The sequence below is a fragment of the Sitophilus oryzae genome, unplaced genomic scaffold (genome assembly GCF_002938485.1).
Source record: "Sitophilus oryzae breed Bouriz unplaced genomic scaffold, Soryzae_2.0 scaffold_1532_pilon_pilon, whole genome shotgun sequence".
Classification (NCBI taxonomy): Eukaryota; Metazoa; Arthropoda; class Insecta; order Coleoptera; family Curculionidae; genus Sitophilus; species Sitophilus oryzae.
Window position 1 is genome coordinate 872323 of NW_022146206.1, and position 13771 is coordinate 886093.

Sequence of the window (13771 nt, forward strand, 5' to 3'; positions counted from 1 at the left end):
TTAACATGGATTTGGTCGATAATAGCCTTAGGTAAGAATACTAAATTTATTTCTATATTCGGTATAAAATTGTTTATTAGGTTTTTAGTTTGCGATGTTTATGGTAAATAATTTTCATGTTCATTGCCTCTGAATTCACATGAGGACAGAGATGAGGTTATCTATGGAAAAGTAACCACAAGAGGAATTATTACATCATTTAAAAAATGCTGGGAAGTTTATTGTTTCCCATCGAAAAGTAGAAAATGCCAATGCAGATGAACGTATTGTAATTGTGATAGAAGTAATTCCAAGGGTGAAGTTTATTATAATTAGTGACCTGTGCTTTTTTTTATATGTAGATGTTTCAGGTTTTGAGAATAAATTGGTTGAACGACACCCAAAATTTAGATGAAGTATTTGCATACCCAGAATATGCCCATCGAGGATTATATTATAGCTCAAATTTCCTTTAATGGTAGACAATTATTCAATGCAAATTAACTTTTTAAGTGACTGAAATATTAAATAGTTTACAATATGGTATATCACTAAAAATATATTACTTTTAGGTACAATTAGGGCCCGATACATTTCAAAAAGTAGAATATTATTTTATATTAAATGAGAGTGTGTACCAACAATCAATTTATATAATAACGAGAGATTAAAAAATGACAGAATAAATAGTTCTTTTTTTTATACTACAAAAATAAACTATAGAATACAACAGTATTTAAAAAAAAAAAAAGTTATGTCCCGGCCGAGTTTCGAACTCCGGTCTCTTGCTTTCTAACCCGACTCCTTACGCACTGCTCCACAGTAACTTGCTTAGCGATAATTCAATGACGGTATATAAACAAAAAAAAACAGGTTTATAAGAATATCTTGACGATTTGAACTGGCGCGCGGAGCGTGCTGACCAATATCGCCTGTTATCACCTGTGACGTAGCGACCAACCTGCGCAATATCATACCTTGTATTCTTTGTACCATGTTTTATAGCAACTATATACGTACAAACATATAACAGTCAAGAAGTCATTCAAGATAAAATAATTCACTCCTAAAATATCTTTTAAATGTGAATTTTATCCTCAATGGCTTTGAATTGTCTATAGACAGGGGTGGATGGGCCATATGGGAAAACGGGAAAATTCCCGGTGGGCCGGTGGAAAAATGGGCCGGTGGGCCGGTCCCGATCAGAGCTCAAAAAAGATTGGATTAGCAAAAATTAAATGGTTAATCTTCTAACTAAAGTGGCGTAAGATCCTTAGTGACTCCATAACTAACTAATCAATTTTCATCAGTATAATCGTGAATTGCTTTTAAACATAAACACCAATTTGTAATATAACTATTGTAAAATGTCTTTCTCTGGGACACTTATAATTTTAATAATAATCTGTTGTTTGTTCGGTTTAAAAAATTTTATTATACAAAGTGAGTCCCTATATTTAGCGCCCAAATATTTTCAGGGCTGGTAGATCTCAATAAAATAAACATAATATATTTTCGATTTATCGAGTTAATATATTTTATTTATCGAGTTCTTGGGTCAGTTGAACTGAATGAATCAGGAAGTCTTAAAGTTTCTCAAAATCGTGACTCAGAATCATAGCATATTCAAGATCAAATTACCGTTATCGATAATGGAAATAAAGCAGTAGAACCCTGTAAAACTGAGCCATTTTGTAGTAAAAATTCAGATGTCCGATTCAGAGGCCTTTACGAAAATTTTGATCAAGACAATGTATTTTTTTTAAAACCGGAGGCAAAAGAGCTTTTTCGCACAAGCGAAAAACACCCTTACTTATATACAGGTTGTCCCAGAAATAAGTGCAAATATTTTAAGGAGTAGTAGATCTCTATAAATGAAACATTTTCACTTCATCGTTTTTCAAATAAGTCCAAAATAACGCAGTTATATTGCTTTGAAAATTTCCAAAAAACATAATTTTTTGCTCAAATTTTGAGAATGGATCACTGGATCTTCTCTGGATTTTCTTTCTTGTAAATTTAAGGATGTACTTAAACAGCCGTTAAACGGTAGCCTACTAAAATGCCGTTAATAGATATTGTGGCGTCGTTTATGTCGGCAGAAAGTAATGCTTAGCCATAAGCATATTGCAAGAGCACATGTGGCTCCGTGGCTGATGCTATCGGTTCGTGAGCGAATAGTCCGGGGTTCAAATCTCACGCTGACCAAAACTTTTTTATATATTTTTTGCTTATAGCGTGATCTTATTGCATTGGTTTCACTCTTTTTGGTTGGATTGGTTTAGTTATTTGGCGGGTTGGTTAGCGTGGTTATTTGGAGGGTGTTAATTCATTGGTTATTTGGTGGGGTTGGTTGGTTTTTACTAATTTATATTTGTTTTTTAAATTTTTTTATCAGTGTCGAGGTTAGTTGCGTTGGTTAGGTTGGTTATTTGGTGGGGTAGATAGCTTTGGTTAGTCCTTATATAATTCCTATATTTCATAAAGCCGTCAAGTGCGTCACATCAACGACGTCATACCTATTAAAGGCATTTTAAGTACAGCCTAAATTTAATCTACCTACCTATGTTGCCAAATTATCAAGAAATTATGTTTTTTAACTAAAAACTAAAAAAATCCAAAACATTTTTTAAAAAATACCTAATTTTCAATTTTTTTTGCGAGAAAAACCTTATAGGCGTGTTTCTGGGCTTCAACTATATTACCAGTTAAAATACTTGCACTAATTTCTGGGACACCTTGTATTAATAAATAAAATATGTTTCTTCGTTATGGTCATTTTGTTTTTGTGGATTTGGGCCGGTTGTCTGTTTTTCCCGGCCCAGTTTCCACTTCCCCATTCACCCCTGTCTATAGATAAGTGGAAAAAACCGAAAATGAAAGACAGAATAAAACGCTAAACATTATTAAATCTTCTGATTTTTAAATAATCCCGAAAAACAAAATTGAATGGCAGATGACAGACTTCAAAAGCAAAAAATGCTTTTATTCCTGTAGCGTTAAAGAAAAGTAAATTAGATATCGCAAAACAACCTTTGGACCTTAAGAATCTTCTGGTTGTTAAATTATGTGAAAAGCTTATTTTTTATTTTTGGCACAATTGAGGTAATGAAAATTTTAATGGTTTTTCAAAGAACGAATTTAAAAAACCAAACAAATCGAAAATCAAATTTATGTTTTATTACTTTTTTATTTTTCTTCTGATTTTTAGTTTTTATTAGTTTGTACATTCATTTAATATTGTTTATGTTTTTAATATTTTAATAATTAACATTTATGGTATTATTCAGGTCTAAGTCGATATGCTGTTATTTGTGAAGCTCTTCTGGCTGCTAATTTTTGTAGAAAACTTTATTTTTTATTTTTATTTGAGATACAATTGAGGGTAATGGCAACTTTGATTAGCAAAGAAAAAAAAATTAAAAAATTGTCAACTGTTATGATTTATTGCTTTATATTTTACTTCCGATTATTATATTTACCACTTTGCAGATTCATTTATTGTAATTTTTTTATTTCATATTTTAATAATTAATATAATTCGTATTATTCAGGTCTAAATTAATATGTTGTTCCTTGTCACAATTTTAAAACACCCTGTAGCAGCGCCGGTTTATACATAAAGCGGAACAAGCGGCCGCTTGGGGGCCCGGGTCCCGAAGGGGCCCGTATTTCGGTCATGAAAAAATATAAATATGAAAATGAAGTAGAAGTCAATAAATAAATGGTCTTTTTAAAAAGGTAAAGTAAATATTTTAACTAAAATTTCTTTATTATGTACAATATAATGTTCATAATCAACGATCAACCGACAAGCGTATAGTAGATATAAATGTCGGCTTGAACTGTGACGATGAAGCGGTCGCAATTTTCAAATACTTAATACTGACACTGTTCGCGTGTTCGATTTTACAAAATTACTACCCCGGCTATGAACCGAATATTGCCTAGTATAATGTCATAATGTTATATTTTTATTTTTATGTTAATATTTTTATGTATGTGCAAGTGTGATTTACTGTTTAAACTTATTTTAATAGGCATTTCTTATTCTATAAAAAATAAAAATTAAGTACAAGATTTTTCATAATTATTTTGTGATTCTTTTTTTATTATCACTTTTTATCGAAATAAAATATAAATAAATACGAATTATTCTAAATTATTTAATTCCGGTAATTGCGGTGTAAAATTTCTCTTAAACATCTTAGTGATACTAGATGGTCAGCCCGGGCTGATGCAGTTGCTGCTCTCAAACTAAATTATAAACCAATTATAGAATTTTTTTCTGCCATTGCGAATGACCAAGATGAAAAAGCAATAGCAAGAAATGAAGCCTCTGCACTTTTAATGAAAATGCAAAAGTCGAACCTGCATTGTTGACTACCATATGGTTTAAAATCTTTAAAGAGTCAATGCTACGAGCAAAGCTTTGCAAGATCCATCACTAAATATATCTCCTAGCATCGAGTTATTGAAGTCGCTAGAATCATTTGTTCAAACAGTCTGTGGAAAATTTGAATGTATCGAAATTGAGGCAGCGACTTTAGTGGATGACGCTACCTATAAAGAAGATATTTCTCCTAAAGTGGCAAAGAGAAGTTTAAAGTGGAAGCCCATTATGTAATATGTGACTCCATAATTCAAGATTTCGAAAGACGAATTAAAAGCTATCACACTGTCATCGAACGTTTTAAGTGTTTTTTAGCAATATCGATGAAATAGCATTTGAAGAGTCTGCCAATATCTTGAAAAATACATATAGGTAAGTCGGATGTAGAAGGAGATGTATTAAGTGATGAAATGGCTCATTTTTGAATACTATGTGCCAATATGAATAAAAAGGAAATGATTGAAAAATTTGAACTCGTGCAGTCACTAAAATCAACTTTCCCTATGTGCTTACGTTGCTTGAAATTTATTTTACTATGCCAGTTTCTAATGCTAGCGGGGAACGCTCATTTTCTGCGTTAAAAAGGATCAAACTTATTTGAGATCCACCATTAGCCAAGAGAGACTCGATGCTCTTTCTCTGATCCACATAGAATTTGATCCTTCTATGTGGATCATTATCGAAAAATTTGATTGCAATTTAATAATTGAATAGTTTGCAAAAGAGAAATGTAGAAAGAAACACATTTGATCATTGTCCCAAATTTTTATTTTGTTTACTTATTAAGTTATTTCGTTTATGTTCTGTTCAAAAATTATAAATGTTTTATTTTTGGGTTAAATGTTGTTAAATATTATTTAAATGTTTTTTATAAAATGTTTAATAAAATACATTATGTTCGTTGAAACTTTTTTTTTATGTAGATAATTTAGTAAATCATACAACACACAATACACTACATACCTAACCATAATCATTATATATAACAAACGTAGGATAGGGGCGCCCGAAAAAAAATCCGCTTGGGGCCCAATGGCCCTTAAAACCGGCCCTGCCCTGTAGGGAAAATAAGGTTAATAGTTTTGCTTACAAATGTTTTGTTCAAACTTAAATTATTTTCATTGGTTTATTTTTTCATCGTTACTATTATTGCTTCATTTCATATAGTAGCTGTAAGTTTTTAAATAAAACTATAATTTAAAGCTTATTTTTTTATTCAAAAATAATAAAAAGAACTTAATAGCGTATAATTCCATCTGTGGCTAAATGTCAATATGGTTATTTCTAATGTAATTCCCAGCAAAAACTAATGCCGAAGTCAAATTATACATAATTCGGTTAAAAATAAGTACCATATGACATGGGCTTATCGGTGACACTGTAAAACAGATATTTCAAAGTAGTATTATATTTCGAAATGGTAGTAAAAGCTATATATGTTAATATTGTGAATAATTTTATAGGAAAAATAGACTAAATAATACTAATAATATGTAATACATATTTAATAATTTTCCATCCATTCTATTATTGATATATAAAATAACATTTATTATTTCATTTTTTTTTAATTTTTTTTTAATTTATTGATAACACTAATAATATAATCCATATATTTAAAAAAAATATATATTTATGTGTTATCCCATATTAAAATAAAATTACTCGTTTATTATTTAGTTCATTACATAGTATAAATTCAAAAACATCTAAAAAACTAATTATACACATGTTGTATAAATTAATAAAGATAAATTTAATTATGCATGGCTCTAGTCATTTCCAGTAACTTTATTATTGTCATATTGTTAATAATATAGTTGAAATTTAATATACAGGGTCCGGCAATAGTGCGTCGGGCATTTGTAGCTTCTAGAATAAAAAACTTGGGAATTTTGTTTAACTGCAAACCTAAAGTATGTACTGGGATGTATTTCAGGAAAATATTTTAGCTTCTATAGGGTGGCTCAAAAAAGTGTGAGTGGATCGGGATGACTTTTTTTAAATGGAACACCCTGTATATTATTGCATTTTTGGCTTCCTTTCAGATCAATTTACATAATCCTGAGACATGAATAAAAATATTCTGATAATTTCAGAGATATTAATAAATAAATAAAAATTATATATTTTTCAGCCTTTCTTAAAAAAAATATTAATAATAACAAGAACTGTTCTGAAATCAAAACTATATTAGGTCTGTACTTACTTTGCTATAAATATGGAAATTGTAAATCATACAGGATGTTCAAAATTCTACGCCAAACTTTCTAAAATGTAAAATAATTTTTCTTTGGTTTTTTAAATGGAACACCCTGTATATTATTTTTTCAATAGATGGAGAATTACCAAACCAAACCAAACATTTTTTGCATTTAGAGTATTTCAAAATTTTTAATGGTTTCGCAGATATTCCCGGTTTTGTATTTCATATGGCATTTTCCACAGTAAATTTTTATCAAAGCCACCCAATGACTTTTCTCTCGTATTTTACCATTGAAAGCGCCATATGAAATAATATTGCGTGTATTCGGAAAACTAAAAATTTTGAAATACTTACAAAAAATGTTCATTTTTTAATTCTCCATCAAATAAAAAAATAATATACAGGGAGTTCTATTTAAAAAAAACAAGAAAAATGATTTTATATTTTTGAAAGTTTGACGTAAAATATTGAACATCCTGTATGATTTACGATTACCATATTTATAGCAAAGTAAGAACAGACCATCTAAAGTAAATATCTAATATAGTTTTGATTTCAGAACAGTTCTTGTAATTTTAATATTTTTTTTAAGAAGGGTTGAAAAATACATATTTTTTTATTTATTTTTTTAATATCTCTGAAAATATCGAAATAGATTTACTCATATCTTAGGATTGAGAGATATTTGATTGATGTAAAATGATCTGAAAGGAAGCCAAAAATGCAATAATATACAGGGTGTTCCATTTAAAAAAAATTATCCAGATCCACTCACACTTTTTTGAGCCACCCTGTAGAAGTTAAAATATTTTCCGGAAATACATCCTGGTACATACTTTAGGTCTGCACTTAAACAAAATTCTCAAGTTTTTTTATTCTAGGAGCTACAGATCCCCGACGCACTATTGCCGAACCCTGTATGTGCTATTTTAAAATTTTGCTTTATTTCATAGTAACTTTATTATAACATGCGTATCGTTAATTAAAATAGATATATTTATATTAATTTATTATTCGTATATTAAGGCTGATTTATTTGATTTTTAACTTTACTAAATCATTCAATAGTACTATTATAAGAAGCACGTCTGTTTTATGGACGAGTCCCGTTTTCGACTAAGTGATAATGATGCTAAGCGGAGAGAATACAGAAGACAGAATGAACATTGGACACAACAGTCAGAGAAGCAATTCTGTGGAGGTTCTGAGGTTCTGTCATGGTATGAGGAGGTATAACTTTAAATGGGCGTACGGACTTGCATGTCTTTCTAGACGTGATAATTAATGCTGAATGATACAGAGATGAGATTCTTGAACCATATGTTATTCCATTTGCTGCTCAGCATAGTCCAGAATTCATCTTACAACAGGATAATGCCAGGCCTTATAATGCAAGACTAGTTACTCATGCCAAGAGTAGTTACTCGCTAATAGCCCTGATCTCATTCCTGTTAAGTACCTTTGGGACCTATTAAAGAAAAGACTACAAAGTCGTCCACAAGCACCAGATCTTCAAACTTAAAGTGGAACGCCTTTCCTCAAGAGATTATTCGTAGCCTGATGCAGCCTATGCCATATCTGTGTGCAGAAGTGCGTAGAAACTGAGGAGGACACGCATTATTAGAAAAAAAAAATTCCGTTGCCAATTAAGATAAAAATTGTTTAGCATTGTTTTCGATACATATTGTAGTTACTCATAACGCAATAAAAATACAATTTTCAGCAGTTTGACAACTTTTTTCGTCATGAACACCAAGGTACATACACCATATTCAAACTTAATTCATTTGGAATATATTGCTGACAATCTGACTCAAAGTACCAAGTGTGGTGGTATCAAATTATTCCTAAAAAAATTATTTTTCGAAATATGCTAATGAGCCACCCTCGTTCCATTTGAAAAAAATTGAGATATGGTCAAAAATACGATTTGGGCATCTTTTAACCGGCCAGGGCAAGACACTAAAAACATTAGACGGTCAAATCTATTTTTCCAAGGCTCCTTGATAAAAAATTAGTATTTTTAACACAGCCATGGCACTCTAGATTGAAATTTAAAATACAGTTTGTTTTTGAGCGAATGTGTCAAAAGTTGACATATGATACGTCATTCTATTTAGAATGTCATTTTCTATCGAATAAAGTAAAAAAATACCGAGGGTGCCATTTAAAAATCAAAAATTGTAGTTATTTCCGGTGAAACAGGAAATGACAGAAAACAATTGAATACGTCAATCAATCCAAATTTATGTCATATACTAACATACCAAATCTTATTTTTTTATCTAAAAAAAAGTTATAGGGGTGAGCCACTTTTGAGCACCCGGTATATACGGCGTCGTATAAATTTGCGTATACAGAGAAGACCAGGCTACTAGTAACATAGCAAGTTAGTTAGCCGGACGAATTTACGTTTACCCGTTTTGCGTTCGTACTCGAGATTCACTGCCGGCTAGTCGCCTTGTCAAGCAGTACGTAGTTGCAGTTGTACTTGGACGGGTCGGTCGTGACAGACTAGGGATACGACGCGAGGACTGCCGAGTATTTATTATTTTCATTTTAAGTGTTTACCTTTACTTAAAGTAACATTTAAAATAAAAATACTTAAATATTTATTATTTGAGTGTGTTTACAAGCCAAAACTAAAAATAAATAAATTATCTAAACCCAAAAAAACTAAAATGTTACTCTAAATAAAAAAAAAGTTATAACAAGTGTTCAAAAAGAACATCTTCTTGTGCTAGACAGAAGCCTAGGCGGTCGTAAAATCCCCGTCTGACATTGGCTAACATATTAGGGCTAATAGTTTGGAAAGACTCTCGTATTTTTACTTGAAGCTCTTCCAGATTATTAGCCCTATTATGACCATACACTTTGGATTTTCCATAACCCCACAAAAATAAATCATTGGGCCAAAGATCTGGTGATCTAGAGGGCCACAAAATAGTTCCATATCCACTAATTAAACGGTTGGGAAAAGTATTGTTCAAATATTCTTGAACAATACGGGCATTGTGGGCAGGACAACCACCTCAGCAATTTGATTACTTGAAAACGTGGGATTTTGATCCGCGGTAGCACAAATGAACACTTGCTTTAACTCCTGTTCTTCATTAATCAACACATCAGGCTTTTTGTGTTTTTGTGGGAACACGCATCCGCATGTGTTTCAAAATTATTAATAACTCTTGATACAGTAGGTAAAGATGGAATTGGTCTGTTTATAAAAGTTTGTGGAAAACTTGTTTGTATATCCCGATAAGACCTATTTTGGAAATACCATTTTACAATTTGAATTTTCTCACGAACTTCGTAAACATCCATTATTTTACTTAAAAAATAAATTTTACACGAGAACTGTCGCGAGAATCTATGTATTCGTTTTGGCTATTAAAACACGAATAAATACAAATTCTAAATAAAACATTCTTATCACATATCTACCAATTTTTATTTTATCGCATTTTTTCGCCTGCTTTTTATCCGGCGGACGGGTATACGCTAATTCGTCCGGTTCTGCCTGTTACTACTACGGTGGTCCGGTCTGTATACCTGCAATGTATGTAGAAAATTCGCTTGGCTTTTTATCGAGTATGTCACATTAAAATCGGATTTCAATTTATTTCATTCTAGGATCGCTTGCGTTCGTCGCTTATTGGTACTCGTCACTTGCATCGCTCGTTCATAATCGAGCGATGTCGGTTATTTCAATAATCGAGTACTCGAGCGAATTTTCGCTCGAGTTATCCTATCACTAATTAATAAATAAATAAAAAATATATATTTTTCAGCATTTCTTACCGTCTGTCTGTCCGTCTGTCATGGAATTGTTTTGGTTCGATTCGACCAAATTTTGGAACTTTAGTTTTGTATTTTCATTTTTGGTTTAAGTGTGTTGTGATACTTCCAGCTTAAAAACTTTACTCGCAGACCCTGCAGTCGAAAACTGCAGTCTGGTGACTAACTATTTATGTGGCATGACCTATATAAACATTATTTTGTTTCTAATTATTTCTACATTATTACTACTTCTGGTATATGTTAAAAATAAAGTTCAACAAAATAAAACAGTGTAGCCAACCTAGAAAATAAACAAATAAATTTTGTCTGGCTGTAATTTGAACCCGCTCTCGAATAAATTTCTGCATCTTGTGCGGAACTGCATCTTAAAGAACGGAAGAAATCTCCCTATAAATTTAACTTTGGCGGATTTGTAGCCAGTCGCAAATTTTTACCGCAATTTAACGAATAAATTTACGAGACGGATTCGGCGTGTCATACTGAAGGATAACTTTGGCCTCGTCAGGAATTTTACATCAAATTTATCGACCGGTAACATTTTTGCTGAGACCTAAAAGTTGTGAATTATTTATGTTCTGCTTCAAAATGCATTACTGATTTACTGTCTAGGTTGACAATTTTTTTGAAATATATTTATATATACCGAGTGCGTCTCAAAAACTGCTCACTTCTATAACTTTTTTATTTTTTCTGATAAAAAACGAGATTTTGTATGTTAGTATACAGGGTGGTCCGAACTGTATTCCGGAAACTTTGACAGCATATTCTGCAGATAAAAATAAGTAAAAATGTTCATCAATATATGTTTAGTTTCGGAGATACAGGGTGTAGAAGTTTCATTTTTATTTATTTTTTCCAAATAACTTCTGAAGTAACGTACATATTTGGATGAAAAATTGATATCTGGGAGAAATTTGATTTTAACGTGAGAAATTTGATTTTGCTATCAGTATGACTCTAATTGGAGAGGGCACTACCTACATATTTTTTAACTAGTTTGAAGAGTGATAACTTTTTGTCCGTACCTGTATAAAATTAGTGAGTAAAAAAATGTACATTTGCGACGTTTTCTACGTAAAAAAAGTCTCTTGGTAAAAATCGTTACGAGTAATGGTTCTCGAGATATTCGGAATCGAATTTATCATTACTTGTCATTGAAATAAATTATAATTAATGTTAACTAAATATACTCTGAATCAGGAAAGAAGACGATTGCGTAATATCATAAATTATACGAAATATAAATGTCGATGGTCACGAGGTTACGACCGATGACATATTGAAGTTAGGTCATGTTATTAGGGATTGACTCTTTCTAACACATTTGAAATGGTAAATCGATTGTCTTTACTACAATATAATACTATTATGCAATCGTCTTTTTTCCTGATTCAAAGTATAGTTATTAAACCGAAATCATAAATTTTAAATATTTTTGTGCCAAAAGTTCAACAGAAACTGTTTTATCACAATTTTTCGAAGAAAAATTTATGATTAATTTAAAAAAACAAAAAGTTCCCAAATTTATGATTTCAGTCAAATAACTTCTACTCAGCATGTTTATTTTTTGTCAATAATGACATGTATTGACTATTTTCATTTTCAATATCTTGAGAACGGTTGCTCGTAGTGATTTTTACCAAGCTACATTTTTAACGTAAATAATCACGGAAATGTATATTTCTTACTCAGTAGTTTTATACAGGTACGAACGAAAAGTTATTACACTTCAAAACAGTTAAAACACATGTAGGTGGCGCCCCCTACAAATAGGAGTCATATTGACATCAAAATCCCCCCAAACTTCTCATGTCAAAAAACTCCCAGACACCAATTTTCATCCAAATATTAACGTTGCTTCAGAAATTATTTGGAAAAAATAAAAATAAAAATTAAACTTCTACACCCTGTATCTCCAAAACTAACCATTTTAGAACATACATTTATACGAACTTTTTTATTTATTTTTATCTGCAGAATATGCTGCCGCAGTTTCCGGAATACCAGTTCGGACCAACCTGTATACAAATTATTAATATTTTTTATACGATTCTTATTTTTATTATTCAGAAAATTTAAAATAATATAATTCTTAACTCTAATTCTCATTTGATCATGATGATATGATGATAATGAATTGCAACTATTTTAGCATATTATGATAGTTATTTTATTATAGTAATGTTATTATGAAACCAAATTTGTTCATGCTTTTTAAAATAATTACCAGAAATTTTATCATTTTTTGAAATATTTTATCATACATTTCCGGAATACAGTTCGGACTACCCTGTATAACTTAAATTAGGATTCATTGACGTATTCAATTGTTTTCGGTCACTTCCTGTTTCACGGAAATGACTACAACTTTTGATTTTTAAATGTCTCTCTTGATATTTTTTTTATATTATTCGATAGACAATAACACTCTGAACAAAATGGTATATCATATGTCAACTTATGACATTTTCGACATTTCGCATATGGTTTATTTAAAATTGTAACATGCGTTTCTTAATGACAATTTGACTCGAAAAGTTTGTGGTACCATATTATTCGTAAAAAATGCCTTTTTACAAATATGCTAATGAGCTTTTAATCATATCTCATTTTTTTCATATGGAATCTTCGTTCCATATGATTAAAATTACAGTATATTTAGTAAGCCCAAAGAGACGTTCAGTAATAACTCAGATATTTTTCATGCTACATACAGGGCTCACCCCTCATAACTTTTCTCACCCCTAGTAACTTTTTTATTTTTTCAGATAAAAGATCGAGATTTCGTATATTAGTATATGGCATAAATTAGGATTGATTGACGTATTCAATTGTTTTCGATCACTTAATGTCTCACCGGAAATGTCTACAATTTTTGATTTATAAATGGCACCCTCTATATATTTAAATGGCACCCTGTACTACTTTATTCGATAAAAAAATGGCACTCTGAATAAAATGACATAATATCATATGTTATCTTTTGACATTTTCGAATATTGTTTATTTGAAATTGCAACAGTGAAACAGGAAGTGGCCGAAAAAAATAAATACGTCAATCATTCCTAATTTATGTCATATACTAATGTTAGTACGAGTTTTACTTAATGTTAGTTACGAGATTTGGATGTACCAAATCTCGTTTTATTTTATCTGAAAAAAATATAAGAGTGAGCCACTTTTGAGGCGCACCCGGTATATGTTTTCATGTCTTAAATAAGTGCAAATATTTTTAGGATAGTATATTTCGACCACATAAACACATCTATGAGGTACAGGAAAAAAAATTGAAAATTTGGAATTTTTTGACAAATTTTCTGGATTTTTTTTTAAATGTTTAACTAAAAAATACAATACCTTCATAATATGGCAACATAGGTAGTAGATCCAGA